A 27,066-nucleotide genomic window follows, 5' to 3' on the forward strand; every position below is an offset into this window, starting at 1 on the left:
TGGAAAATCCAAATCTCTGCCTCACAATCTCACATCCTAGCTCCTGGCTACTGAAACTCGATTTCCTCAGTTGGAATTCGATTTCCTTCTAAGGCCTCCATTGCAACTGCGTTAGCTCTGCGTGGGCCTCTCTCTGACTCTCTCTGGATGTCATTTTACCCTCTATCTACCTCGTATTCTCTGGCCCAGGAAAACTTCCTTCCGAATACTCAGTGCCCCTCACTGCAAGAAATCTACTCGATCAAAATTTCCTCCTAAGAACTTCTCACATCAGAAATTCAATTTCTTGATCTCTCGGTGTATTTTCCAAATGACCCTCAAGCCCCTTCTTATATCTTCCTGTTAGACAAGAAATGACCTAAATAAAAACATAATCAAAGGCTTGATCCGTGGATTTTTCTAGAAGTTTCACCCCTGATTAGATTAATACCCATTAATATTTAAATTTTCCTAAGTTTAGACTTAAGAATCCCATTAAAAATATTAATTATTTTAATAAAATCACTTCTAGGTGGAATTTCGCAAAACTCTTTCTAGATACTTTGGAATACATGTGCCCAAGCCTCCTTGCAAAATTTGAGGTTTAGAGCACATTCGATGCTACCCCAAATAAACAAGAAGTAGTGATTTAGGGCCAGAATCGAGAGAGAGAGTTTGAAAGCCAAGAGAACCCATTTTCCAGACAACAGTTGATCAGATAGTGAGAGGGAAGCGGTTCTGAGTTGTGGGACACAGTACTACTTAGGCTGATTCACTGCAGAGCAGCAGTAGTTGGGAGCAGATTTGCCCACTCCAATAGGGAGTGCATAGAGCCAGTCAGTAGCTGCACAGAGGAGAAGAGGAGGAGTTCGAATTTTTGCAGAGATGGTATCAACAGGGCTGAGACATCGGGATTGGTTGGACGGAGCCTCCAACTATGTGATTTGGAAGGCAAGAATTTCTTGTCTTCTAGATGAATATGATCCCAAGCCCTACATTGATAACGTGGTAGCTATTCCCCACGATCTAGATCAAAAGAAGGCCTATAAGAAGGAGATGGGAAAAGAGAAGAGGTTGATTCTCGATGGGGTTCGAGATCATGTGGTGTCTCACATAGCTGGAAAAGATATTGCCGAGGAGATGTAGGAAGCTCTTGCCATCTACACCAAAGATCTTCCGAGCAATGAAAGATGTATCTTGAGGAGAACCTGAGATGTACCAGGATGCAGAAAGGGGAGCACATAGACCCTTTCCTCACTAGGCTTCAGGATGTCTAAGACTAGCTGTCTGTAATAGGATCAGTGCCCCAACCTATAGAATTGGTGTGGTTAGCTCTAAACAATGTTTCCAAAGGTTGGCAAGTCTTCGTCCAGAGTATTCTGGGCAGAGACAAGTTGCCAGAGTGGGATCGGATGTGGGTTGATTTGCAGTAGGACGAGATGAGGCGATATTTGGTGAAGAGCACCATCAATGGCAGCAGCAGTAGCAGTGGGACGAAACAAGTGAAGGAATAAGAGAATGTGGCCCTCACATCAAAGGGGCAGCAGGAGCAGCGAAGGAAGAAGGACCTTTCCAAGGTCAAATGCTTCAGATGTGGTGAACTTGGTCACTACAACACTCAATGTCATCTCAGAAAGAAGGACAAAGAGGAGGTCCACCTCATGGATTCTTGAGGAGGTCCACCTCATGAATCAATACCTTGCTATGGGAGCCCATAGCACGCAGTACCAGGATGGACTAGTGGCAGTTGGTGCAGTCAAATGCCGAAGTGATAGATGCAGTAGCTTGTAGCAGTCTGAGACTGAGCAACACAGAGCAGAGTTGGCAGTAGTGCAGTTGGCACAATGCAAAGTCAACAACAACGTAGAGGCTTCAGTGAGAGCGTAGAATCTAGCAGCAGTCAGGACTCTAGTGACAAATGCATCACACTAACCACAGTTGTTTCAGTGTGTTGGATATTTCTCAGTTGAAGATGTTGCGGTTGCAATAGAAGCGGATGAGAGGGAGTTATAGTGCAGATGCAATAGTTGACAATAGTTCAGCAGGGTCAGCGGTAGCACAAATGCAGCTCATATCAAAGTTGTGCAGTTGTGATGGGCAAAGCAGCCATACATCAGCAGCGTGACAGGAGGTGGTGCAAAGACAGGGTGTTGCTTCAGTGGGTTGCAATGCAAGAACACATTCCTCACTAAGAGAGAGTGTTAGTTTTTGTAGCATTGGATGTGTTCTAGCCTTGAAATTTTTAAGAGAGTCTAGAATACATGAGATTTCCAAAACCTAGAAATCGTTTCTGGAAATTCCACCTAGAGACGACTTAATTAAAATAATTAATCGTTTTTTAATGTTTCCTAAGTCTAAACTTAGGAAATATGATTAATTAAATGATATTAATTAAGTCATGGTGAGAATCTTCTAGAAAAAGGCTCGGATCAAGTTCTAGTTAATCTTAGCCATCGATTAAGTTGTAATCGTGGTCATTGATGTCTCAACGAAAGATTATAAGAAGAAACTTGATGGGGCTTGGAGATAACGCACTAGGAGTTTGATTTCTAGAGTAGCAGCACTGAGTTTCCGGAGAGAGAGCTTGTGAGCTCGAAGCAGTGAGAGAGGGTCAGGGATAATGAGGCCAGAGCGAGATTTTCCAGTTCCGATGAGTGCATTGCAGAGAGGCAATGAGTGCCACAGAGAGGCAGCGCAGTGCTTCAGAGGGGATTTTGTATTTTGCTAGGGAGACGCAGTGATTCAGAGCCAGAATCTGGAGAGAGAGTTTGGAGGCCAAGAGAATCCATCTTCCAGACAACAGCTGATCAAATAGCAAGAGGGAAGCAGTTCCGAGTTGTGGGACGCAGTGACTGCGGAGAGGCAGCAGAGAGTAGCTCAACTTGAGCCAAGGTCAGTTTCAGATCACCTGTGGGAGTGAGATTTTTCTCACTAGATTTATTGTTAGTCATTTCTCTGTATGGATTTCTAGATTTGAGCATAGATAGTCTTGTACTCAGGTTTACTACTGCATAATCTTAAAACCCTTAGTTGTTGCACCGGTTTTCCTGATTTGGGTTTTTCTGGGGACAATCCAAAAATAATTTTTTATTTGTGTGTGTGTGCATCTATTATTTCAGCGTTTTTATTCTTTCCGCAGTATTTGTTTTATGAAGTCTGCAGTGTATTTGTTTCGATATTTGTCGTATCACACAACAAATAATTTGTTTAATTAAATTAACAAATAGAATAAATAACATCAGTTGCTGCAATATTATGGGGAGGTTTCCATAATTTTTATATCTTACCATATTTTAATAAATATATATATATATATATATATATATATATATATATATTAACAAAATTAAACCCCCTATTCAAGAGACATTGTTGACACTTGACTTGTAGCCCTCTGAGGCTAGAATTAGTCAGTTTCATCTAATGACTCTGTAATTAAATCAAATCAACTACCACCAAGTCTTCCTTGGTACCTGTAATCTGATTCCTAAGTGAGTTTACACCATTCATGTCATTGGGGATTTTGTCAAACAGTTGATTAACATGATGTAATCCTTCAATCCGGCCCCTAAATTCGACCCAACCAAGCTCGAAACCATCAAATTTTGACCTATAACTTCCTCAAATTCTACTAATTATTCCTTGATTGCATCTTCTCTGAAAAAATATGAGATTTATGTTCATTCTAGCATATACCTTTTCATCAAGCATGTGATAGACATTCTGTAAATTTTGGCCCAATTCAAACCTAGTGTTGTTATTGGGCTCTGTTATCATTTGAAATGTCCCCAGCCTCCAACAGGGAACATTGTGTGTCCACAACTTGAATTCCATCACTTAATTTTACTGATATTCCTATGGAAGCTTATTTAGTCCATGACTTTCAGTGACAAACCCCAACCCATAGCCAAAGCCCTTAAATCCTAGATAGTAACCCTAACTCGAATCCATTAAAATTAAAATTACAGTTAACCAGTATAATTAATTGCAAACCCAATACACAACCCGTAATTATGATGCACATTGGAATTAATAAATAATTAATTACATTATTATGACCCCCTGAATCTAGGGTTTCCATGCATAATTCGATAAATCAAGAAAACATTAACCAAAATACTCTGCATCAACCAAAGTAACCTTTTATTCACGAATTACCCAACAATATATATATATAGAAGTACAAACTCAAACAAAAGCATAAAAACATCCATAGACGTGCACACACACACACACACACACACACACACACGTATATATCTAGAAGTACAAACTCAAGCATAAGCATAGAAACACAGAAATATATACTCACACATAAATGCACACCATTATTCAGAACCCCGATTCTAGGGTTGCAAAACAGAAAATCAATATTCGACACAATATATTTGAATAAAGCACTTATGTGTGTAAGAATACTGACTAGTTGTGGGCTCTCCACATTCTACCCTGCCATAGACCGCGTGGTTCATCAATTTCAACCACGGATCACCCCTGAGCTAGGGCTGCAACTCCACGGGTAACAATAACCGAAAAACATCCAAGCACCATGGCCAAGGTGCCAACCCAACATTCATGCTATGAAAGTTCTAAGCACCCTCCAGACTAACTACCAAGGTGCCAACCATATCCATGTCACTCTAGGGTTCCAAGCACCCTCTAGGCCATAAAACCGACACAACTTTGTTTGCCTTGAACCTACACCCAAATGATGCCTTACAAAGCAACCAGGAACATCTTAGTTGCCTCCCTCGAACTTGCGTCCAAGTGGCGCCTTATGGCCAACCAAGAACATCTCAGTTGCTTCCCCCAAACCTGCGCCCAAATGGCGCCTTACGACCATCTAGGAACATTTCAGTTGCTTCGCCCGAACTTGCGCCCAAGTGGCACATCCTTCCCTGGGACCCCATAATCACTCTGCAATTCCCACCTTCTAGGGCACCTTAAAGCCAACCAGGAAGTCTTGAACCATAATCGTCATCATAATGATAATGAGTCATCCCCATAATGCTAGGGGTAAGTATTTATATATCTTTTTCCCATTGCATGGCTCTCTCTGCCATGTGGTGCTCCTGTAGCCAGGTGGGCGCCAGGTGCCCTTTTCCCCAAATTTGTTGCCAACACACTGTTGCCCGTCTCTATGGAGTTGCACGCCCCCATACTCTTACCGTGGAGTAGCCTCTGCAACCAATTTCTTTGTAATATCCCTAACCCGGAATATTCCTCAAACCCCAACAAAACTCCAACCAAATACGTGCAAATGATATAATAACCCAAAAATGACAGAATAACAATGGTACAACATATAATAATGTAAACAAGAAATATAAGCAGATACTCAAGAAATGCAGCATGAAATGCTATGCCATTTTATTATATTGAGCAATAAAATGAGTACAGGAGGTGATCCAAAAGATGGCACCTCGACTTGCACAAGGAAAGCGAAGAAATACTCTCAAAATAACAAAGAATGGCCTCTCTGCGTGGATGCTGCTGGAGAACTGCCGTGCTGCTGCTGCTGCTAGAAAACAAATGATGATTTGGGGCTACTCCCCTCCTCGCAAAATGTTGAAACTCTGGAATCGTGCTCTAATCAAGAAACCCAGAAAAACCCAGAAAGCCTTCCTGGAATAGTCGAACCCCGAAAATCACCCCCTTGGGGATCTGCGCAATTCATCAATGCTCTGCGCTGCCACTGAAGAAACCCCTCCTTAACTTTGCCTGAAACTCTGCCAAAAATCCTCCAATATGCAAGGGTTGGTCCCCTGCTTAATCACCCAGCATAAATCCTCCTGCAAAAACGCCAATCCAACACTACTGCCAGAAAGAACTGCGTCCCTCTCTCAGTGTTGCGCAGTCCTCCAAAACTGCTGCTGAAATGCTAATGGAAATACCTTGCCGGAGCAGGCACTCGAAGTCCCCCGGGGGCTAAGGGTGATATCTTCGAACGAAGACACTCAATGCACTAAACAGTGTTGCAGACCAGCTAAACAGCCAACGTGCTTAGAAGTCGAAACGACTACCTCAATATGCACATAACTGAATGATCAAAATGAGGGGTCTCCTCTCTCTTTTATAGCCTTTGCCTCTCTCAATCCCAAGGCTCACCTCTTCCTGCATGGTTCCCCTCTTGCCACGTGTTCCTTCCCTCCTGCGCAGTCTCTCCATGTGTCTGCGTGAGCTCCATTTCTGCGTCCCCCTTTGGACCCCTTGGCTTCCCCTTTAAGTCACAACGTTGTGCTACTAGGAAGTGACTTTTTATTCAAAAAGTGAGTTATGTCCCCCGTCCTCACTTTTTTATTTACAGATAAATATAGAAGGCAAAATTGAACAAAATCGAATATTCCAATTAGCCATGGCTAATTAGGAATATTACAGTATCCCCCAACAAAATGTTGCTTGTTCTCAAGCAACTGAAGTGATGGATGCTGCAAGATCTTCTCACCCTCCCAAGTGGCATCCTCATTCGGCAAATTCTTCCACCTCACTAAGAATTCCTGGACCATCCTACTCCACAACTGCCTCTCCTTGGTATCAATGATAGCCTCCGGCTACAATACCAAATTCCCCTCGTCATCCATGGGTGGTAGGTCATTTGTCACTATCACCTGTTGCCCCAATGCCTTTTTCAGGCATGATACATGAAAAACATTATGAATCTTGCTGCCTTGGGGCAGCTCCAACTCATATGCAACCTGTCCAACCCTGTGTATCACCCTGTACGGCCCATAAAAGCGGGGCTTGAGCTTCTTAGCCCCCTTCTGCTTTAGTGACAACTGTCGATATGGCTGTAATTGTAGGTAAACCATGTCCCCTACCTCGAACTGTCTCTCCACCCGACCCCTGTCGGCATACAGCTTCTGTTGGTTCTGCGTTGTAGCCATGTTATCCTTGAGAGCTCAGAGAATATTCTGACTCTTTTGGATCCAAATCTTGGCTCTAGGAGCCTTGCTATCACCAAACATCACGTCAGCAAAAGATATAGGATGATACCCATATAAGGCATAGAATGGTGACATACCAATGGACATGTGATGTGAAGTATTGTAGCAGTACTTCCCTAGATGCAACCATTTCAACCATGCTCGCTGCTGCCCACTGACATAGTTACGCAAGTAGCCCTCTAGCCACTTGTTAACTATCTCTATCTGCCCATCCGTTTGTGGGTGATAACTGGTACTTGGTGTCAACTCTGTCCCCACCAACCGGAAAAGCTCCTGCCAAAACCCACCCATGAAACGGTTGTCCCTGTCACTGACGATGGTCTTAGGAAGACCATGTAGCCTGAAGATCTCTCTGAAGAATAGCTCGGCCACCTGTGCTGCTGTATAGTGTGCGGATATGGCAAAAAAGTGTGCGTACTTTGTCAGTCGATCAACGACGACAAAGATAAAATCCTTGCCCTGTACCATGGGCAATCCTGTGATGAATTCCATCAAAATACTCTCCCATTTCCCCTCCGGAATGGGAAGAGGTTGCAATAATCCTGCGGGATGGCTGATCTCTCCCTTGTCCCTATGGCAAACATCGCACTCCCGGATGTGCTGGAGTACATCCTCCTTGAGGCCTTTCCATGAGAACCTCTCCCTAATGGCCTTGTAGGTTTTGGTAAACCCCTGATGTCTTGCCAGTATCTTCTTCTTGAGCTGAGACCCCTCAGTCAAGAAGATCCAGTCCTTGTAATAGATGATCTCATCGACCACCCTGTACCTGTCATCTGCCACCTGCCCATCCAGAACCTCACATGCAAACCTATCCTTGGAGTACTCTACTAAGAGTCGAGCCCTCCAGTCTGTATCCAAGCTCATAAGAGACAACATGGCTGGTCTACGTGAAAGGGCATCTGCTACCACATTGTTCTTACCCTTGACATACTCAATGTCAAAGTCATATGCTTGGATCTTGCTGATCTTTCTGTTGCCTCTCCTGTAGCTGCGTCTGCTCCAAAAAGAACTTGAGGTTGTTGTGATCAGTCCTCACCCTAAACCTGTTACTCACCAAATACTGTCGGTACTTAGCCAATGCATGCATGATGGCCAACATCTCCTTGTCGTATATAGAATACAACCTCTCGTGCAGAAGGAGCTTCCGGCTCTCAAAGGCTATAGGGTGACCTCCCTGCATCAACACTACGCCGATCCCCTCTCTCGACGCATCACACTCCAAAACAAATGGCTGCGTAAAATCTGGCAATGCAAGCACTGGGCAGCTGCTCATAACCTCCTTGAGCCTGTCGAAGGCTGGCTGCGCTGTATCCGACCAACTGAATGCCCCCTTCCTCGTCAAACCTGTCAAGGGTGCAACAAGCTGCGAGAAACCTTTGACGAACTTCCGGTAGTAATTACAAATGCCAATGAACCCTCGAAGTTCCGTCACATTTCTCAGCTCCGGCCATTCTCTGATGGTCGTGATCTTCTCCTCGTGGACTCTCACTCCGTCCACCCCTATGATGTGTCCCAGATACAACAACTCCGTCAACCCAAACTCACACTTGGAGAGTTTGGCATAGAACTGTTGCTCCTGTAAGATACGCAATACCATCTCAATGTGTTGGAGATGCTCCTCCCAAGTCCTGCTGTAAATGAGAATGTCATCAAAGAATACCAACACAAACTTCCTTAAGTGACTACGGAAGATGTGATTCATGCAGGACTGAAATGTAGCGGGGGCGTTGGTTAGCCCAAAAGGCATCACTCAAAGTGCCCATAGTGACACTTGAAGGCGGTCTTGGGAATGTCCTGCTCCCTCATGCGAATCTGATGGTACACAAATATCAAATCAATCTTTGAGAAGAATCGTGCTCCCCTCAACTCGTCCATGAACTCATCCTAGGTATGGGGTACCTGTTCTTCAGGGTCTTCTTGTTCAGGGCCCTGTAGTCAATGCACATCCTCAATGTATCGTCCTTCTTCTTCACCAACATTACAGAAGAAGCAAAAGGACTTGTGCTCGGTCGAATGTGCCCAAGAGCCAGCAACTCCTGGATAGCCCACTCGATCTCATCCCGATAGGCCTTGGGGTGCCTATAAGGGGTGGTGATCACTGCCTGTATGCCCTGCTCAAGCTCGATGGTGTGCTCAAACCCTCGATCCGGTGGCTGTCCTGGTGGAATATCCCCAAACACTATGGCATATTGATCAAGAATGGACTGTATCTCTAGATGTACCGTCTACCCTGTAGTCCCCGCCTCTGATGAACGCAACTCCACTGCCCACTCTATGTCTCTCTTCCGGAAGACTGCCTCCATCCGATGAGCCGACACAATTTGAGGCGGATATGTGTGCTGTCCCTATATCTTCTCATGCCTCCCTGTCTTCTCATCATCCCACTCCATCTCTAGGGTCTTCTAATCCGTCATGACCTTCCCTAGAGTGATAAGCCACTGAACACCCAGTATCATGTTGGTGTCTGGGATATCGACCACGAAAAAGTGGTCAGCCAATGTGTAAGTGCCCATCGCCACTGAAAGCTTTGGAACATAATGAGCACACGTCATGGTCTGATTTCCTGGGACCAAGACTAAAAACCCATCAAAGCTCTCTGTCTGAATACCTCTCCGCTCAACCATTTGTGCATCGATGAAGTTGTGGATCACCCCACTGTCAACCAAAACTGATACTCATTGGCCACGTACTATCCCTCGTACGCGTAGCATCAGATACTTGGGAACTACTCGCAATGCTGCAAGGGCCCCTCCTGTAGGTGCAAAAGATGCACCACCTGCTGCTGGCAGTGGAGGTGGCAAAGGTCCCTTTATGGCATGGCTATCTCCTGCCTCCACATCATCCTCGTCATCCTCTTCTCCACTGCTCTCGGAGAAGACCTCAATAAAATGTGCTTTGCCAACAACACATCTATGTCCCGGTGCCCATGGCTCCTGACATGTGAAGCACAACCGCTTCTTCTTTAGCTCCCTCTTGACATCGTCCTCAATCTGTACTCGTCCTCGATTCCCCTTTGGAGGTGGAATCCTCCCATCCTTCCCCTTAGACTAAAAGGGCTGTCTTTGGGGGTAAGGTGTCCGGGTCCTGGGTAAGATATCCTATAAGTCCCGGGTCCTGCTGATAGTGTCCTGGAGTGTGGCTGGTCTAGTGGATCGGACTAGACCCCGAAGTGGCTCTGCAAACCCCTCAATATACATATAGACCCTCCGTGTCGTGGATAGGTCTGGCACCATCACAGAGACCCTCAAGAAATCTGCAATGTAGGTCTCTGGGCTCCCTGTCTGTTTGAGCCTTGTCAGCTCAACAAAATGCTGCTCTGGATCCCTCTGATCAAATCGCTCCATCAATCTCTTGGTAAACTCCACATATGTCATCACTATAGAGTGCTAGAGTGTAACCATCCCGTGAAACCACCAATCCTGGGCCTCACCATCCAAATGCAACATTGCCACCTTGATGGCCTCTGCCTCCGACATCTGGTTAAGCTGGAAATAAATGTCCAACTTCTCCACCCAAGACTTCGTTGAACTGTTTGATGAACCATCAAACATAGGCAAGTGGAATCTACTCGCTACACGGTGGGTGTCACCATCAAGGTAATGCCGGTTTCCTCTGTGATGGTCGTGGGGTCTACTATCTCGCTAGAGCTGAACAAAGTCTCTGAATGAAAGGGCATCCCTGAACTCCTACCCATAGGCTTGGCACTCTGTAAAGTAATTGCCCATATGGCCGGGCTCTGCCTCCTGCTGGGCTCCGACCCCCGTGTCTGCTCCTAAGAATGTGGGCATGGTAGAGCGTGTAGGGGCATGCGAGGCCACCTGCTGTGCAGTATCAGGCTGCTCTGGCAAATGATGGGATGCACCTGATCCCTCACCAATCTGAAAAACCCATGGGCTCTCACACTATTTGGCCTCTACTGCCGTGAATCTCTGCCCCATCACCTCAATCTGCCTCGACAGATCCTGTACTGATTTGAGGAGCATATCCGCAAATCTCTTCCCATCCTCGTCTGCCATCGGATCCCTCTGCTCTGCGTCCACCACAGGCTCCTCCTATTCTGCGTCCACCACCGGAACACAGTCTCCCTCTTTGTAGGTGTTCTCCAACCTACGCTCACTATCTCTGTGTTTCCTACATCTGTAACAGATGTAGGGTTTCTCCCTCAGTGTCATAAACTGCTAGCTCCACAGGCTGAGCCAGATCTATGCTCTGATACCACTATAATATCCCTAACCTAGAATATTCCTCAAACCCCAGCAAAACTCCAACCAAATACGTGCAAATGATATAATAACCCAAAAATGACAGAATAACAGTGGTACAACATATAATAATGTAAACAGGAAATATAAGCAGATTCTCAAGAAATGCAGCATGAAATGCTAAGCCATTTTATTATACTGAGCAATAAAATGAGTATAGGAGGTGATCAGAAAGATGGCACCTCGACTTGCACAAGGCAAGCGAAGAAATACTCTCAGAATAACAAAGAATGGCCTCTTTGCGTGGACGTCGTTGGAGAACTGTCGTGCTGCTGCTGCTGCTAGAAAACAAATGATGATTTGGGGCTGCTCCCCTCCTCGGAAAATGCTGAAACTCTGGAATCGGGCTCTACTCAAGGAACCCAGAAAAACCCAGAAAGCTTTCCTGGAATAGTCGACCCCCAAAAATCACCCCCTTGGGGATCTGCGCAGTTCCTCAATGCTCTGCACTGCCACTGAAGAAACCCCTCCAAAACTCTACCTGAAACTCTGCCGAAAACCCTCCAATATGCAAGGGCTGGTCCCCTGCTCAATCACCTAGCATAAATCCTCCTACAAAAACCCTAATCCAACATTACTGCCAGAAAGAACTGCGTCCCTCTTTCAGTGCTGCGCAGTCCTCCAAAACGCTGATGAAACTGCTGCTGAAATGCTGATAAAACTACTGCTGAAATGCCAATGGAAATACCTTGCCCGAGCAGGCACTCAAAGTCCCCCGGGGCTAAAGGTGAGATCTCCGAACGGAGACACTCAATGCACTAAACAGTGCTGCAGACAAGCTAAACAGCCAGCGTGCTCAGAAGTCAAAACAACTAGCTCAATATGCACATAACTGAATGATCAAAATGAGGGGGCTCCTCTCTCTTTTATAACCTTTGCCTCTCTCAATCCCAAGGCTCACCTCTTCCTGTGTGGTAGTCATTGGCAGTAGTAGCAGTTGGACAAAAGAAGTGAAGGAAGAAGAGGAGGATGTGGCCCTTGCGTCAAAGGGGCAGCAAGAGCAGTGCAGAATAAAGAAGGACATTTCGAAGATCAAGTGCTTCAGGTGTGGTGAGTTGGGCCATTACAACACTCAGTGTCCTCTCGGAAAGAAGGAAAAAGAGGAGAAGCAGGATCAGCAAGCTGCATCCATTGAGATCGACAGGTTGTACTCTAGATTGGAGTAAGAGTTTGCCATGATTGTCAAGATGTCTCCATGGGTGAGGTGGGGGGATCTGGAGTTGTAGCCCCAAAGAGCTACAGGATGGGCAAGATCCTTGAGGAGTCCACCCTTGGATCAAGACCTTGCTATGGGAGCCCATAGTCAGCAGTAGCAGGATGGAACAATGACAGTTGGTGCAGTCAGGTGCCAGAGTGACAAATACAGTAGCTAGTAGCGGTCAGATTCTGAAGAGCACAGCGCAGAGTTGGAAGTTATGCAGTTGGCACAGAGCAGATTCAATAGCAGTGCAGAGGCTAGCAGCAGTCAGAACTCAGACGACGGATGCATCATACTGAACACAGTTGGTTCAGTGTTTTGGCTGCTTTTCCATTGCAATTGTTGCAGTTGCAGCAGCAGCAGTTAGAGAGGGTTGCAATGCAGATACAGTGTCAGAAGCAGTTCAACAGGGCCAACAACAACGCAAATGTAACTCATATTAGAGTTGCGCAATAGTTGGTGGGTAGTAGAGTCATACATCAGCAGTGCAATAAGAGATGGTGCAGAGACAGAGTGATGCTTCAGTAGGTTGCAACACTAAAGCACATTCCTTGCTAAGAGGGAGTGTTGATTTTTGTAGCATCAGATGTGCTCTTGCCTCGAGATTTTGTAGAGATGCTAAGACATGTGCATTCTCCAATACCAAGAAATCGTTTGGGAAAATTCCACCTAGAGATGGTTTAATTAAAATAATTAACTTTTTTTAAATGGTTCCCTAACTGTAAACTTAGGAAATCTAGTTAATTAAAGGGTATTAATTAAATCTGGTGTGTATCTTCTAGAAGAAGAGAAGGACCAACACCTAGTTAATATTATCCTTTGATTATGTTCTAATCTTGGCCATTGGTGCTCCAACGAAAGATTATAAGGAGCTTGATGGGCATTTCTAGAACACATTGAATGAGAGATCAGAGATCGAATTTCTCAAGAGTAGCAGTGTTGAGTTGCCGGAGTGAGATCGAGTGATCTTCTTGCAGTGAGGGGCATGAATAGTAGTCCAGAGGAGAGTTTTCCAGATCCGAAGAGTGCAAAGAAGAGAGGGCATAGACCAGTTCAGTGAGGTAGCGTAGTGCCACGCAGAGGCAAACCAGAGCTTTAGAGGGAGTTTGAAATCCAACTGGGAGAGTCGAGATCCAGTGCCAGAAGCTAGGGTGTGACACCGGAGGGCTAGAAGGTCGAATTTTCAGATAGCAGGAGATCAGCAGAGAAGGTGACACAAAGCCCAACCAATGTGACACAGATCTGCGTAGGATTGATGCAAACGCTGTGCAGAGGCAGCGTGGAGCCCGCTACCAGCCCTTGATCAGTGTCAGATCTCCTGAATCGGTATGATATTTTTCTCACTAACTCTTTTCCATTTTTTCTCTGTATCGGATAGCCAGTTTGGGCATCCAACGATTTGTACTCAAAAACTACTGTTTAATAATAAAACCCTCAGCTGCTGCACCAGTTTTCCCACATTGGGCTTTTCCAGGGACATTGTCCAAAAACAACTGTGTAAATGTGTATGTGTTTATTTCTCTCCAATGTTGTATTTAGTTTCTGCAGTATTTATTTTGTGTAGGCTGCAGAGTATGTATTTCGATATTTGCTGTAGAAAACTGCAAGTAATTTGTTTAAAGAATTCAACAAATAGGAGAAATATCATTAGTTTGCTGCAGTATGAATCGGGTCACCGATTTTTCACAAGACTTACTACAATCCTAATACCTCTTTGCCTCTGTCTCTTTGTTTTGGTTTTGTCATTTAAACTTCACTCCTATCGTATTCTCATTGTTATCTTTCTTCATGTCCTGTAAGTCTAGTCTCAGTGCAGATTGAAGAACTAGATCTCAGTTGTATGTGATTGCCTCTATGTATCTGAATCTTATCAGACATAAAATAATTTTGAAGACAGTCTCAATATGCAGAGGATTAACTCTAAAGTTAAAACATCTTCTGTACAACTATCGTAGGGACTTTCTACTTGTAATGAACAATCTGGACTATTGTAATTGTCAATATTTCAGAATATTCCTCATTTGAAGGCGGTACACTTGGTTCACAAATTTATGATCGATATATAGAGATGCTACATTTAAATTTCACATTGAACAACAGCATTTCTGGTACCATTTTTTAATAAAATGAAGCCAATAGCACTTATTCTTGAGAACTAAAATGGGTTGGATTAAAGTACAATTTGGTCACGGAGTGGACATTAGGTCTTCAGCATGCTTCCATGTTTTAAATATGTAAATTTTCCTAAGCACAACATGAAATTTAAGGGAAGATGGTCTCTAAAATTAGTGGAACCAGATGAGACTTATAGGAATATGCAGGCGAGAATGGGAAGGATTGAATTACAATCTGGTCACTAAGTCGAAGGTAGGTTTTCTGCATGCTTCCAGGTTCTAGATACGTACTCTTTTCTGAGCACAAGATGAAAGTTAAGAGAAGATGCTCATTAAAATTAGTGGAATCTGATGAGATGTCTAGGAATATGCAGGTGGGGATGGGATGGATTGAATTATACCCTGGTCACTAATTGGAAGCTAGGTGCCTCCCCATGCTTCCAGGTTATAAATATGTAGTCTATTCTGAGCACAAGAAGAAAGGGTATTTCAAAATTTATGTTCTACATACATACATAGATGAGGGAAGATGCTCATTGAGATTAATGCAATCCATGACAATATGTAGAGATTTGGTTCGCTCATACCATTTTGATTCCATTTACGTGCACCATCCAGATATTGAATAGCATCCTTTTGCAAAGATGGATTTAAAAATGTACCTCCAATGGAGTCATAAACAGATGCAAGGTACAACATATATATTATGGTAGCCAACGAGAGTAACTGGCCCAGAAAATGCCGTTTGAATAATTTTTTTGGCCGTAGTCAGCAGAACTGTAGCAATGAGATGGCTCTTTCAGACTTCAATTAGTCGACTCGCAGTTTCTCCTTTTTCAAGTTAGCTCAGTGGATTACCGATTTACATTTCGTTTAGCATTATGATGTTGATATTTGGTGCCTTGGCATTTTTTTCTTCTTTCTTAATGATTATCAGCCATAGCCCTTGGGCCAGATTTCTATCTGTTGGTTTGTTACCTTGTTTTGGTTCTATCATTTTTCTATCTTTGCGAAGATGGTTATTATGGTATATACTTAATGGTATGAAATGCGTGATTGAGTTTGCTTTACTGCAAAATTCTTAAAAATTTGTGACTACATCCTGGCTATATTTTTCCCTGCTCCTCAGAGAGTGGCCAAAACTCAATATGTAAGCTAACTGCATTCAGTTAGTGTACCTCAAAAGTAAAGAAAAAGCACACAAAAATATAACTTGAATTGTTATGATGCTTTCTATTGCCAACAAATAAAGAAGTGATCCAGCTAATTCATAGCACAAGTTCCACCTGCCATGATGTTTCTGCAGACAGCCATCCAGTACTGTTTAATGACATGCTATGTTTGTGTTTATGATTACAGTGTTCCTGTTTAATTAACCATCTCTTAATTGATGAACAAGCAGAGGAGCTTGATGATTCTATTCGTAACTAATAGAATTGAACATGACATTTACCATGACCTTTTTTTATAGATGATTCGAATTTAAATTGAATTCATATGCAGGATCATTAAGTGCCACTTTGTGAGGGACGGTCAAGCAAATCTAGGATTTATAATGAGTCCAGCATAGAAGCTTCCATTCATAAAAATGGTGTCTCACACAGACTTCTGAGTACATTTTCGGAGTAAGCAATCAAATACAAAATTTTACCAGGAGAGATTATGCATGCCAGAGATCGTCTTAATTTGAAATTTAGAGTATCATCACTTTTGAGCAACAGGTCAGCTAAACCGTTTGATAGAATGTAGTTATCTTGTTTGTACTGGCAATACAGCGCAGTGCCTATTTCATCAATGTAACAATTTTTTATTAACATGGGAAATAATGACTATGCAGGTCAGCAGGATGAGGCATTCCCTCAGCTGAAACAAGAGTTGATAACTATGCTGCAATTGATGAACAGATCTATTTTACTGATGCAGAAAGCCGGCCAGCTGATGTAAGAAACTTGCTGGCTTGCAGGATTAGTGCGTCTGAGGAATTCATGGAATAGGACTTTTCATTGCGGAGTGGCTCAGAGCCACCAGCGCTTACAAAGATGGCCATTTGCAGCTTGCAGAGAGAAGCTTTTATTCCAAAGTCAACCAATGTCAAAGATTCTGGAAATGAAAATGTAGAATCAGATCTGGAGGGTTGCATTGTTTGTTTGGAACAGCTTTTGCCTGGGGAACAAATTATATGCCTTCCATGCATCCATAGGTTTCACATTGGCTGTCTGACTGAAGGGCTTATAATTTGTGGAGAATGCCTATATTGCCAGGAAATTGTGCATTTGGCATCAGCATGATCATGTAGGATAACTTGAGTTAGAGCATCATCCATTGTGACCACTTCTGTGAATAGGATAAATGTAACTAGGAAAAAAAATTATTTCCAGGAAAGCAGTTATTTTTTGGAAGGTCAAAATCCCACTGAAAATTGAAGCCACGGCACCTTAAAAAATGAAAATCTTCTCTTCATGTTGTTTATCAAATCTGTGTATGTTAGGGTCAAATTTGAAGGCATGCAAAATTTTCGTAATTCCCATTTCTGCTGGAATACTATGAATACTTGACATACTCTTGGGTTCTCTCTAGTGGAGGTTAACATAATTTCTGTCTTATTCCAAAAATTTCACAGCACCAGGCTTTTCTGGAGAAGGATGTAGCACTATCATTTTTATTATAAGAGTTACGAAAATGTAGTAAATAATAATGCAACGACCTTATTGTCAGCACTTTTTCTGACTTGAGGTCAAGGGTGATATTTTAGACTACAGACCTGTACTAGCTGATAAAGAGGTGTATGATTTATCATGCATTACTTTTAAGTTCAATGTATGATACACCTGCCAGCGTTTGACCTTAACCTACATATGACAACCACCATGAATTATAAAACTGTGCCTACCAATTAAGAATACTGTTTCTTTTTATCACAAGGTATGTTTGATTGTTGAACAACTCCCTCCTTTTAGTTTAGTCTATTTTGGACGCAGAAACACCATGGGAGGTCTCATGTTTTTGCGTTTAGTAAAATGTAATTGTTTAAGAAATCTTTTGTGTTTTGTTTTTGGTAATTAGGAATGCTCAATAAGTAGTAAAACGAAGTAACTTGCATCTTCAACAATATCTAATCTCTTATGATACCAAAAGACCATGTAATGTTTTCTAGTCGAAATAAAATGCAAATGCCCGTGCGTTGTGATAAATAAAATAAATTATGACGGCCCAATTTTGTGTTGAATGGGCTATACGTTAGCCTTAGAGTAGAATATCTCTAAGGATATTAAACCACAGTTATAGAATAAGTTATAATATATATCCATTTGGTGGAAGCAATGGGTTAAACATAAATCTTAAGGTTATAAATAAGGCGACTAGGTGAATTTAATCTGGAAACCATTTATTTCACATGCGAGAGATGAATTCATAAGGAATCAATGAGTTCTAAATAGGACCTCCAATAACCAAAATCCCCGTTATAATATATATCCCATCTGGAGGAAGCAATGGGTTAAACATAAATCTTAAGGTTATAAATAAGGGCACTAGGTGAATTTAATCTGGAAACCATTTATTTCACATGCAAGAGATGAATCCATAAGGAGTCAATGAGTTCTAAATAGGACCTCTTGTTTTATAGGAGTTATGCGGGGATTTTGGTTATTGGAGGTAGCTGGTGGAAGACTAAACTGTGGTTGACTGCACGTCTAAGCTGCCCTTGGATATTATGGGTGTCTGTTGCCATTATGCCTTCTTTGGGAAGTCTTTGTCCTGCGTTGATTGTTTTAGTTATATGATATCAGACTACAAACTGTTTTTTGGCCAATATTTATGTATGTTCTTCTATACGTGTTCAATTTTGGAGGTTCTCTATGCGGAATAACTAGCATTTAGTTGTTTTGGGTGCTGAACTAATTGCTGATAAGTATTCTCTAATCTGTTTGTTTAATTTACTGTTGTAATCAATGAAGTTACTGTTGTTGTGGAATCTACTTTCATCACAGTCTAATCTACTGCTGTTTGTATATCACTGTTAAACTTGGCCTAACTACGCCTTCTGTTGTAGTGCTATTTATCAGTTGCTCCTATAGTCTTACCATCTATGACGATTTGGACTCATGACAGTGGTATCAAATCCACTTTCTTGGTCTCGTGGGAGGAACACCAGTGATGACAGGCATGACAGACTTCTGTAGATGCAGAAAAGTTACAAAGGAGCCGTGGAGCCTCTGTTAGCCCTCATTGATTAATGCGCAAGCTTATTGGAATCTTATAATAAATAATCTTTTGAAATATAAGCATTTTAGAATTTGTTCAGCTATATTAAGAAGATCAAAGAAGGTGGATTTTGGAGCTCAAGGTTTCTATAGAGGAGAGTATTACTGTTAGAATGTCGATGTTAATTCCCATATGACAGAAGATTGTGGTTTCTATCATGGCTTTTGAAATTAATGACTGAGGCCCACAAGATATCTTTGCTTCCAAGAGTGATATTGTAAGTTATTGTAGCTTTGGCTATGGAGAGTTCCATACTGTACAGTTACAGATTGCTTACAACCTGAAGACAATCCAACAGAATGACGATGATTTATATTCACGAGGCAAGGATAATACAATGGGAGGAAGTCTCTGGTACAAGATCATTCTTTTTCAAAAAGCTTAGCTCTTTAAATGGAAAATGTTTTGAAAATTTACATGGCTAAACAATTTTATATATACACTACCGGTGTACAATTATTAAAATGGTTTTCTTTGCAATCGGCAAAATGCTCACTTGCCGAAAAATGGCCTCATGTACTGCGCATGCTTTAGTGATCACATGTCTACTATTATAAGGTGTCCTCAAAGATATCTGGATGGAGGTCGACCGAACTGCTAGCTGCAATAACAGGTGGTATTGTGAGGGACTTTATTGGATTTGACTATGTGACTAATGGCCTTTCCATCTGCAACATGCATTGGGTGGATGGTTGCGTTGATGGAGCTAAACTTTGCGGCTATCTAAGGGGCTATTATATGCTCTGGTGCTTCTTTTCCTTATCCAAGGTACTTATACAAATGGAAACCGTAGTTAGCCCCAAGGAACTGTTGTAGAGGAATGCCATTTTGCACTTTTTAAATACTTTTTCTGTCTTGGGAAGGTGGCCAATACAATTGCAACCCAATGTTCCTCAACTCAAGTGGAGGAAGCAGACATGGAACCCCACCTGGAGGTCTTATATTCTACCTAAAACCTGATTTTTCTCCTTGATAAAATAGATCTGAAATTTCTGTGGCCCATAATCAGAAAACTTTCTTACTGCCAAGAATAATTGATCATCCTGGAAGCGAAGTTAAGGATGTTTTTAGTGAACTGCAGACTGCCAAGAATAATTGACCATCCTGGAAACAATGGCAGCCAATAACCATTAATTTTGGATGGGTGTGACATTAAATTGCTTTTTATCACAGTAAATGGAAAATAAGTTAAGGATGCTTTTAGTGAACTGCACAATATTTCACATTATTTGCATTGGAAATCAAGATGTATCAACATAACGCATCTTGTGAGGATATAATGTGAAGAAAAAGGCTTTCACAAGATTGCTTTATAACAAGATTATTCACAAGTACTTCAAAAATTACAAAATAACTTTGATAAAATGCTAATTCATATGTCATTTTCTAATCAAGATCTAATAGAGCATAGGCATCAAGAATTCGTGCTATCTATTGTTCTTGGTTGTAGGCCAATTATTAGTAGATATGATAAGTTTCTAACATGATTAAGACACCAAGCTTCAATATATGTTTTGTGATGTGTTTGGCTTGTTTTTTTTAATAATTAGGTTCTTTTTACGAGCTTAGGATTTTATTTTCTTTGCTACTAGGCCTCTGTGTTGTATAAGGTTTCCCCGAATTTCCAGAGCTGAAAACATTACAAAGCAATTTTTATGTGATCACACATAACTATAGTATACTATTCCTTAACATTTTTTTCCATGTAACAAAACACCTCACCCTCCAGCTGATAAGCAAGGGTAGGATATTTCATAGGGTTCGTGAATGTACAACAAGTTTCAAAGACATGGGTTCAACATGTCACTTGTGGAAATAAAACCTATATGGGGAAGATAAACCACCCAATATATATATATATTCCATGAGAAATATATATGAGAAATACAAGTAATATTCATTATGAGCTCAACTTCTCTCATATAGGAATTGAACTCAAGTGGAGAGGATAACAATATTTCTTTTAACCACTCATGCTAAGCACAATTGACATGCTAATCCTCAACATGTGTGGATAAATTTTAAAAATTAAAATTAAAACACATGATCTCATCAAATAAAAGTAACATAAATATAATATGAAATACTCATCATAGCAAAATCTATATATTGGTAATTACTGGCCTAGAGCATTCACCACTTAACTACAAATAGTCTTGTTTGAATGCCATGTTGAGTTGAGGCCATGTTATATAAAAAATTAGTATTTTGTAAACGATTTAGCTAATTAGGTCACACAGCATGATCAAAGATCACGCCCGGGCCTCTCACCCTGTAAACGTAAATGGTCAATTTATATTCATTATTAATAAATACATATTTTTATGTCAATTGCATTGGTTTGTCTACACCATTTGGTATGCCTACACCATCTGGTATCAGAGCAAGTAGCTCCTCGGCTCATTGTTGTGCAATCACAGATTCTTTAGCTTTCACAAACACCTCTACTTGCTATTTCTCTGCTCAACTGCATTCATTCCTGCTTCGTTGACAGCATCCCCTTCACGTTGATCGTTGTTCATTGTTCCTACATTCTTCGTTGTTGTGCTATCGTGACCATGTTGACCCCTCCGATTTTCCAACCCATTCACATACTTGTTCGTTGTTTTTACCTCCCCGTTTTTTTCCTCCGTTGTCAAGCCTTCCAGGTTTCTTCGACTTCCTTTTGCCCAGAATCCTGTCCCTCTCCACTTAATGTCCGTACGAAATATATAGTTTATATCTATAGTTCAATTAATTAAATTTTAATTGATTAATATATAGTTTGTGACTATACATAAATTAACTTTAATTAATTATTATATAGTTTATAACTATATAATTTATTATCCCAGATGTGGGTGACAATGGAGGACGGTGAGGTGGCTGCCAACTGGGTTGGCGTGTGGCGAGACCACATGGCCTCCCGTAGGGCGGCAAAATGGTCCAAAAATGGCATTAACCATCGCCATAAATGCACCTCAAGCGAGCGTTGCCACCATTCAGTTAACCACCATCAACCTCGGCTCACGGAAAACATGAACTCTCGGGAAAATACCACCTCTGCTCCTACCAATCCTCCCCTGCAACCTCGGCCCCTGCAATGCCTCTGCCCTCATGCAGTGATAGCACCCAACTGCCGCACAACCCCTGGGAGATGCTGTAATATTTATTGTTGTATAGATTTTGGCTCAGGCATTCACTTCACCCATAGCCTGAATTATCAATTTATCATCCCTTCGGCCCTGGTTGCTCATCCCTCTGCTGAATTGCCTGCTAGCTCCACTGTGACGCTGCCTCCCATTGTGCCCAATTCTGAACGAAACTTGCCTCCAATTGCAGATAGCATGGTGCGACACAGGATGCGAAGCCCTCTTCTGCTTCGAAGACCACTTACTCTCTGGCTGAGCAAAACACTGGTCGCTACCCAAATACGCACAGTGGCAGAGGTCGCTTCCACTCAGTGGCCTCTGCAACGCCTCCCAACAACTTCCCCTCCACTTCTGGCCCATCTCCCCGAAGCACTCCGCCCACTCCTCAACTGCATTCCCAGAATGCCCAATTCACCTTCCGCTCTGCCCTGAACAAGCCCCTCATCATGGCCACCATAACCATTAGCTTTCAAGAGGAAAAGCAAAGCTCTGAGGCACAAGACTCCGAGGTTGGAGGACGATTCATGGCAGCTGAGGAGCAAGGAACAATGGGAGGTGGTCGAACCAAAGCAATGGAGCGCTCGAACACTATTGGTGGCGGGCGCACCACAGCAGGGAGCAGCCAAACCGGAACTGGCTCAGACGAGTCTTCAGGGCGCAGAGGAATGGAGCTAAGAGCAGCAGACCAGACGCGCAGGAAAGGAGGTGAACGAGGCTCCGAAAATGATCTGGGTAATAGACAAATATTGTTGCCTCATCGAGGAAGAAGAACCGGAGTTGCAGGCTGGCAACACGGAGACTTCGTCGTTGGCAAGTGGCGACATGGACGAGTACAGATGCTTCATCGTGGAGGAGCACCCTCCGTCGCCACCACGTACCTAGCCCGCCACCTCTATGTCGTGTGTTAGCCTCCTGGTCTGCCACCTTGTTGCCACTCAACGTGCCACGCGCTTGCCTCGTAGACTGCCACTTAGCATGCCACGTGTCTCAAGTTCTTTGGGACTTTGTTTCTTAGTTTTCTGTTTTCAATGGGTTTTAGGGGAAAATCTTAAAATTTTAGGCTCTTCAGTTGGGTTTACTTTTTTTAATATCCTCAGACACAATGATACAAAACTGGATAATTTGTTGGTTTCCCTTGCGTGGGCAGCAAGCTAGTTTTTTGAAACACTTTGGTAACGAACTAGTTTCCCTTCTGGGCAGTTCAATTCTAAATTTTTTGCTGGTTGATGCCTTTTCTCTGGCATAGATAAGTATAGGCTTCGGCCTCAGTGTATGATACTCTTTTTACATTAATAGATTTAGTATAACTTAGAAAAAAAAACTATATAATTTATTAATATTTTAAAAAATATATTATTATTAAAAAAAAAAAAAAAAAAAACTTAAGGAAGAAAGCTTAAACTAGCGGACAAATATACACCCCCACAAACCCGTTCGATGTCGTCAATGACAATGACCGATTTCAGTGAAAAATTGATTGATCTTGAGAATACGATTACTAGCCATTTTGATCATTTTAACCAAAAATTTATCAATCTCAAGAGTAAGGTTACCAAACATTCTGACAATATCAAGAAGCTTCAAGATACTACGAATCATATTGAAAAATAGCTCAGACAGAAACATACCGAATCCAAAATAAATCATAACCAGACAATGATAATACTAACCGCTATTTATGACAGGACGAAGATTACACCTGAACAAATATTCCAAGATGTTGAAGGTAATCAAGAGCACAATTCATCACATCCAGCAAATTCTCATGAAAAAACTAAGTGTCCAAAAAAATCATCCACGCACCATCAAGAAAATAGTAACGTGAATTTTCAAAATAAGCAGCTCTGGAATTCATTTACCAATCAATACCCTCTTTTCATTCCACTGTTAGCAATGTATCAACGAAGAGCAAAAATCAAGCTACCTAAGTTCGATGGTAACGAAAAATGCAGCATTGTGTGGCTCAATAAAGCAAGAGAATATTTTGAGATTTATGATATTGACAATGTTGACGAAAATATTAGGCACACTTCCATGAAAATGGAAGGCGAAGCATATAATTGGTATATGTGGTGGAAGAAGACGACACTCGCTATCAGTTGGAGAAAACTTAAAGATGTGTTCTTTAAAAGGTTCCAAGGTGTCAAGAAAGAAGAGTTCTTTTCAACACTCATCAAATTGTGACAAAAAGGAGATGTGGATGAATACACTCGAGAATGGGAGACCTTAGCAACACGAGTACTGGGGTTATCAGAATCTCGCCTAATCCGATCGTACATCTCTAGACTTAAAACCTATCTACAAGTAGAACTTGAGCTTCATGATATTACGTCGATAGAAGTAGCAAGACAAAAAGCAAAAACCGTTGATTTTTTTTGAAAAGATACTGTGGTCAAAGTTGGAAAAAGTATACTTGAGACATATTTCCCCAAGAAGCATATAATTGGTATATGTGGTGGAAGTCCTGGATCATCTCCCAAGTGTATGGTGTAGATCTGGGGCCGACTTGGCATTATGGATCAAGTGCATCCTCCTCATTCCATAAGTGAACCACAAGCAATCTGTGAATGGCTGTGGGGATCCATGGATTGTAATCTTCTCCTGTGGAGGTCCATGGCTCTCAACGCTTGACCTACATGTGCCAATGTAGCCATCTGGAGGATTAAGACCACGTATGGGGACACCAAACCCAAGATGGAAACCATCTGCAATCCTACATAAGGTCCAATGCATCCCGTAGCTTTCCAGTACAACAACTCATTAGAGAAATCGAATAAGTGAGCCTACCTAATCATGGACCACAGGTGGGGACTTCATAATGGCCTGTCCTTCCATAATGGGGTTCAAGATGTGCCAGTGCCTCCTGATTCCAAATGTCATTAACAAATAATCCTATTAGGTGGTTTCTACTTCTAAAGGGGTTAATATAGGCAAGGTACATCGTCCAAGAGGTGGTGGCACATGACAGAGAGGAGAATGAAGTAGGGAATGAGAAGGCGCAGCCCTGGGTGACATGTTGGGGTACAAGGGTAGCTAATAAGAGGGAATCCCACACTTGGGTTTATAATGTGTAGGAGGGAGCAATCCTGGTACATGAGGTGCCCTGAGCTTTATTTTTCTACCCTCCTTTAATACATTTTGCCTTTTTGTGATTTTCTTTGATTAATTGCTCTGGGCTCAAGGGGTTAGAGCATGATGTATAAGATATAGCAGTGAATTCCCCCTTCGAAGGTGGGGTGGTTCATTGCCCACCAAGGGGCGGGACAATCATGGGTTCCTATATGATGAGGGAGGCTCATAGAACCTATAGGAACCATGCTGATGGCCATGATAATGGGGTAGAGCTCATGTATTGGTTTTTTCCCATGTGCTAAATGCTTTTGTCCCTACCATCTTTTGCATTTTGTGGTACTTTTCCTGTTGAATGTGGCCATATATGCTTTTAACTTGCTTTTCAACTGCATCAACCTTCGGGCTTCATTCCAGGCCATGACCCAAGGTGTGGGAAAGGGGAAGGGGCGAGCTAACCCTATGTGGACTCGATGGAGGGATGTGCACCTAGGTAGGAGAAAAGATGGATAGGGTGATAATGAATGGAAAGAGAGTAATATAAGCGGATAAGGGAGTGGGACCACATAACCAAAATCAGGGTTTCTCGTGAAATACCATCCCTAAAACCAAATGCTCAGTAAAAGAGATCCCACGGGACTAGAATCCAAGGTTAATTCCTAAAAGTGGTGTAGGGGACAGAAGCACAGACCTAGCCCATCCTTTCTACCGAATCACCCCATTAATCCATGCCCATGACAAGCAAACTACAATACTGAATTTCAAAATGACAAGGCATACCTTTAGATTCGGGAGGCCCACCTTCAAACATACAATCATGGCACATGGTCGAGGGACCACATGGCTGGCTTAGGTGGCGGTGAAATGGTGCAATGATCTAGCTGATGGCTGCAAGGGTTGCTTGCTGCCGGCCAAGAACCATCTCGGAGAAAAAATTTCTCCTAGGGATATTACCCACAAAATGGTGGGAAACATGTACCACATTGGGTTTTTGTAGAACCCAAGTATGACAATTGTTATCCTTGTATTGTGTATATTATAGTGCTCAATGTGGGTTTGCCTTGTTGGTTACTTGTAAGGACTTTGTTCATGTTTTATGTTTTCCTCCCTTGCCTATTTTATATAAAGGAGAGGGTGTTAAATTCTTTTATCCTAGATTTGATTTACTTACTTTAAAAATTTATTAAAAATCTAGAAAATATTTGTCTCAAATATTTCTGAAATTGTTGATAAAATTAAAAGAATGTCGAATGAATTAATTAATTTTGAGCAAGCAGAAGCTCAATAATAATACAATGAATTTACAATAATAGAAACATCAAGTTTCTATGTAGAATATGGAAACAATCAGTTTCATCTAAGAAACTGCTTAAAAGAATAAAGATAACAGAATAGATGAGTATTAAATACTAAATAGGAATAGGATACTAAATAGGAATATTCTAATACCCTCCCTTAATACTCAATCTATTTACAACACCAATAGACCCTCTGAATTTTACAAATTTATCAGGACCAAGAGGCTTGGTGAAGATGTCGGCAGGCTGCTCTGTTGTGGGAACATATTGCAACTGAACTGAGCCGTCTTCAACAAGCTGGCGAATGTAGTGGCAATGAGTTTCCACATGCTTTGTTCTTTCATGAAAGACTGGATTTTTGGCAAGTTTGAGCACTCCTTGATTATCAAAAAACAAAGACGTAGGCCCTGTCTGGGAAACATGCATATCTGCAAGCATACGTCGAAGCCAAACTGCCTCACATGATGCCTTAACTGCTCCCCGATACTCTACTTCTGTTGAGGAGAGAGCCACTGCCTGTTGCTTCTTACTAGTCCAAGTAACAGCACCTGATCCTAGACTAAACACATACCCAGCTGTAGATTTACGGTCATCAACCGAACCGGCCCAGTCAGAATCAGTGTAACCACTGAGTATAGGATTGGAACTACGAGTATATAGGAGGCCATAATCAGATGTACCACGCACATATCGTAGCACACGCTTTGCTGCTATCCAATGATCAGCTTTAGGTGCTGACATAAAGTGGGAGATATAGCTTACTGCAAAACTGATGTCAGGTCTGGTGGCAGTAAGATAGATGAGACTG

The 27,066-nt window shown here is 42.1% G+C and overlaps 1 pseudogene; it reads left to right on the forward strand.

Moving 5' to 3' along the window:
• LOC149235771 (uncharacterized) overlaps positions 1-16,923 on the forward strand; it is a 44,682-nt pseudogene extending 27,759 nt beyond the window's left edge.
• Positions 16,924-27,066: the final 10,143 nt, after the last annotated feature.

This window comes from Pinus tabuliformis, chromosome 8, assembly GCF_031772625.1.
Source record: "Pinus tabuliformis cultivar Carrire ecotype Pingquan chromosome 8, CPIR1, whole genome shotgun sequence".
Taxonomy (NCBI): domain Eukaryota; kingdom Viridiplantae; phylum Streptophyta; class Pinopsida; order Pinales; family Pinaceae; genus Pinus; species Pinus tabuliformis.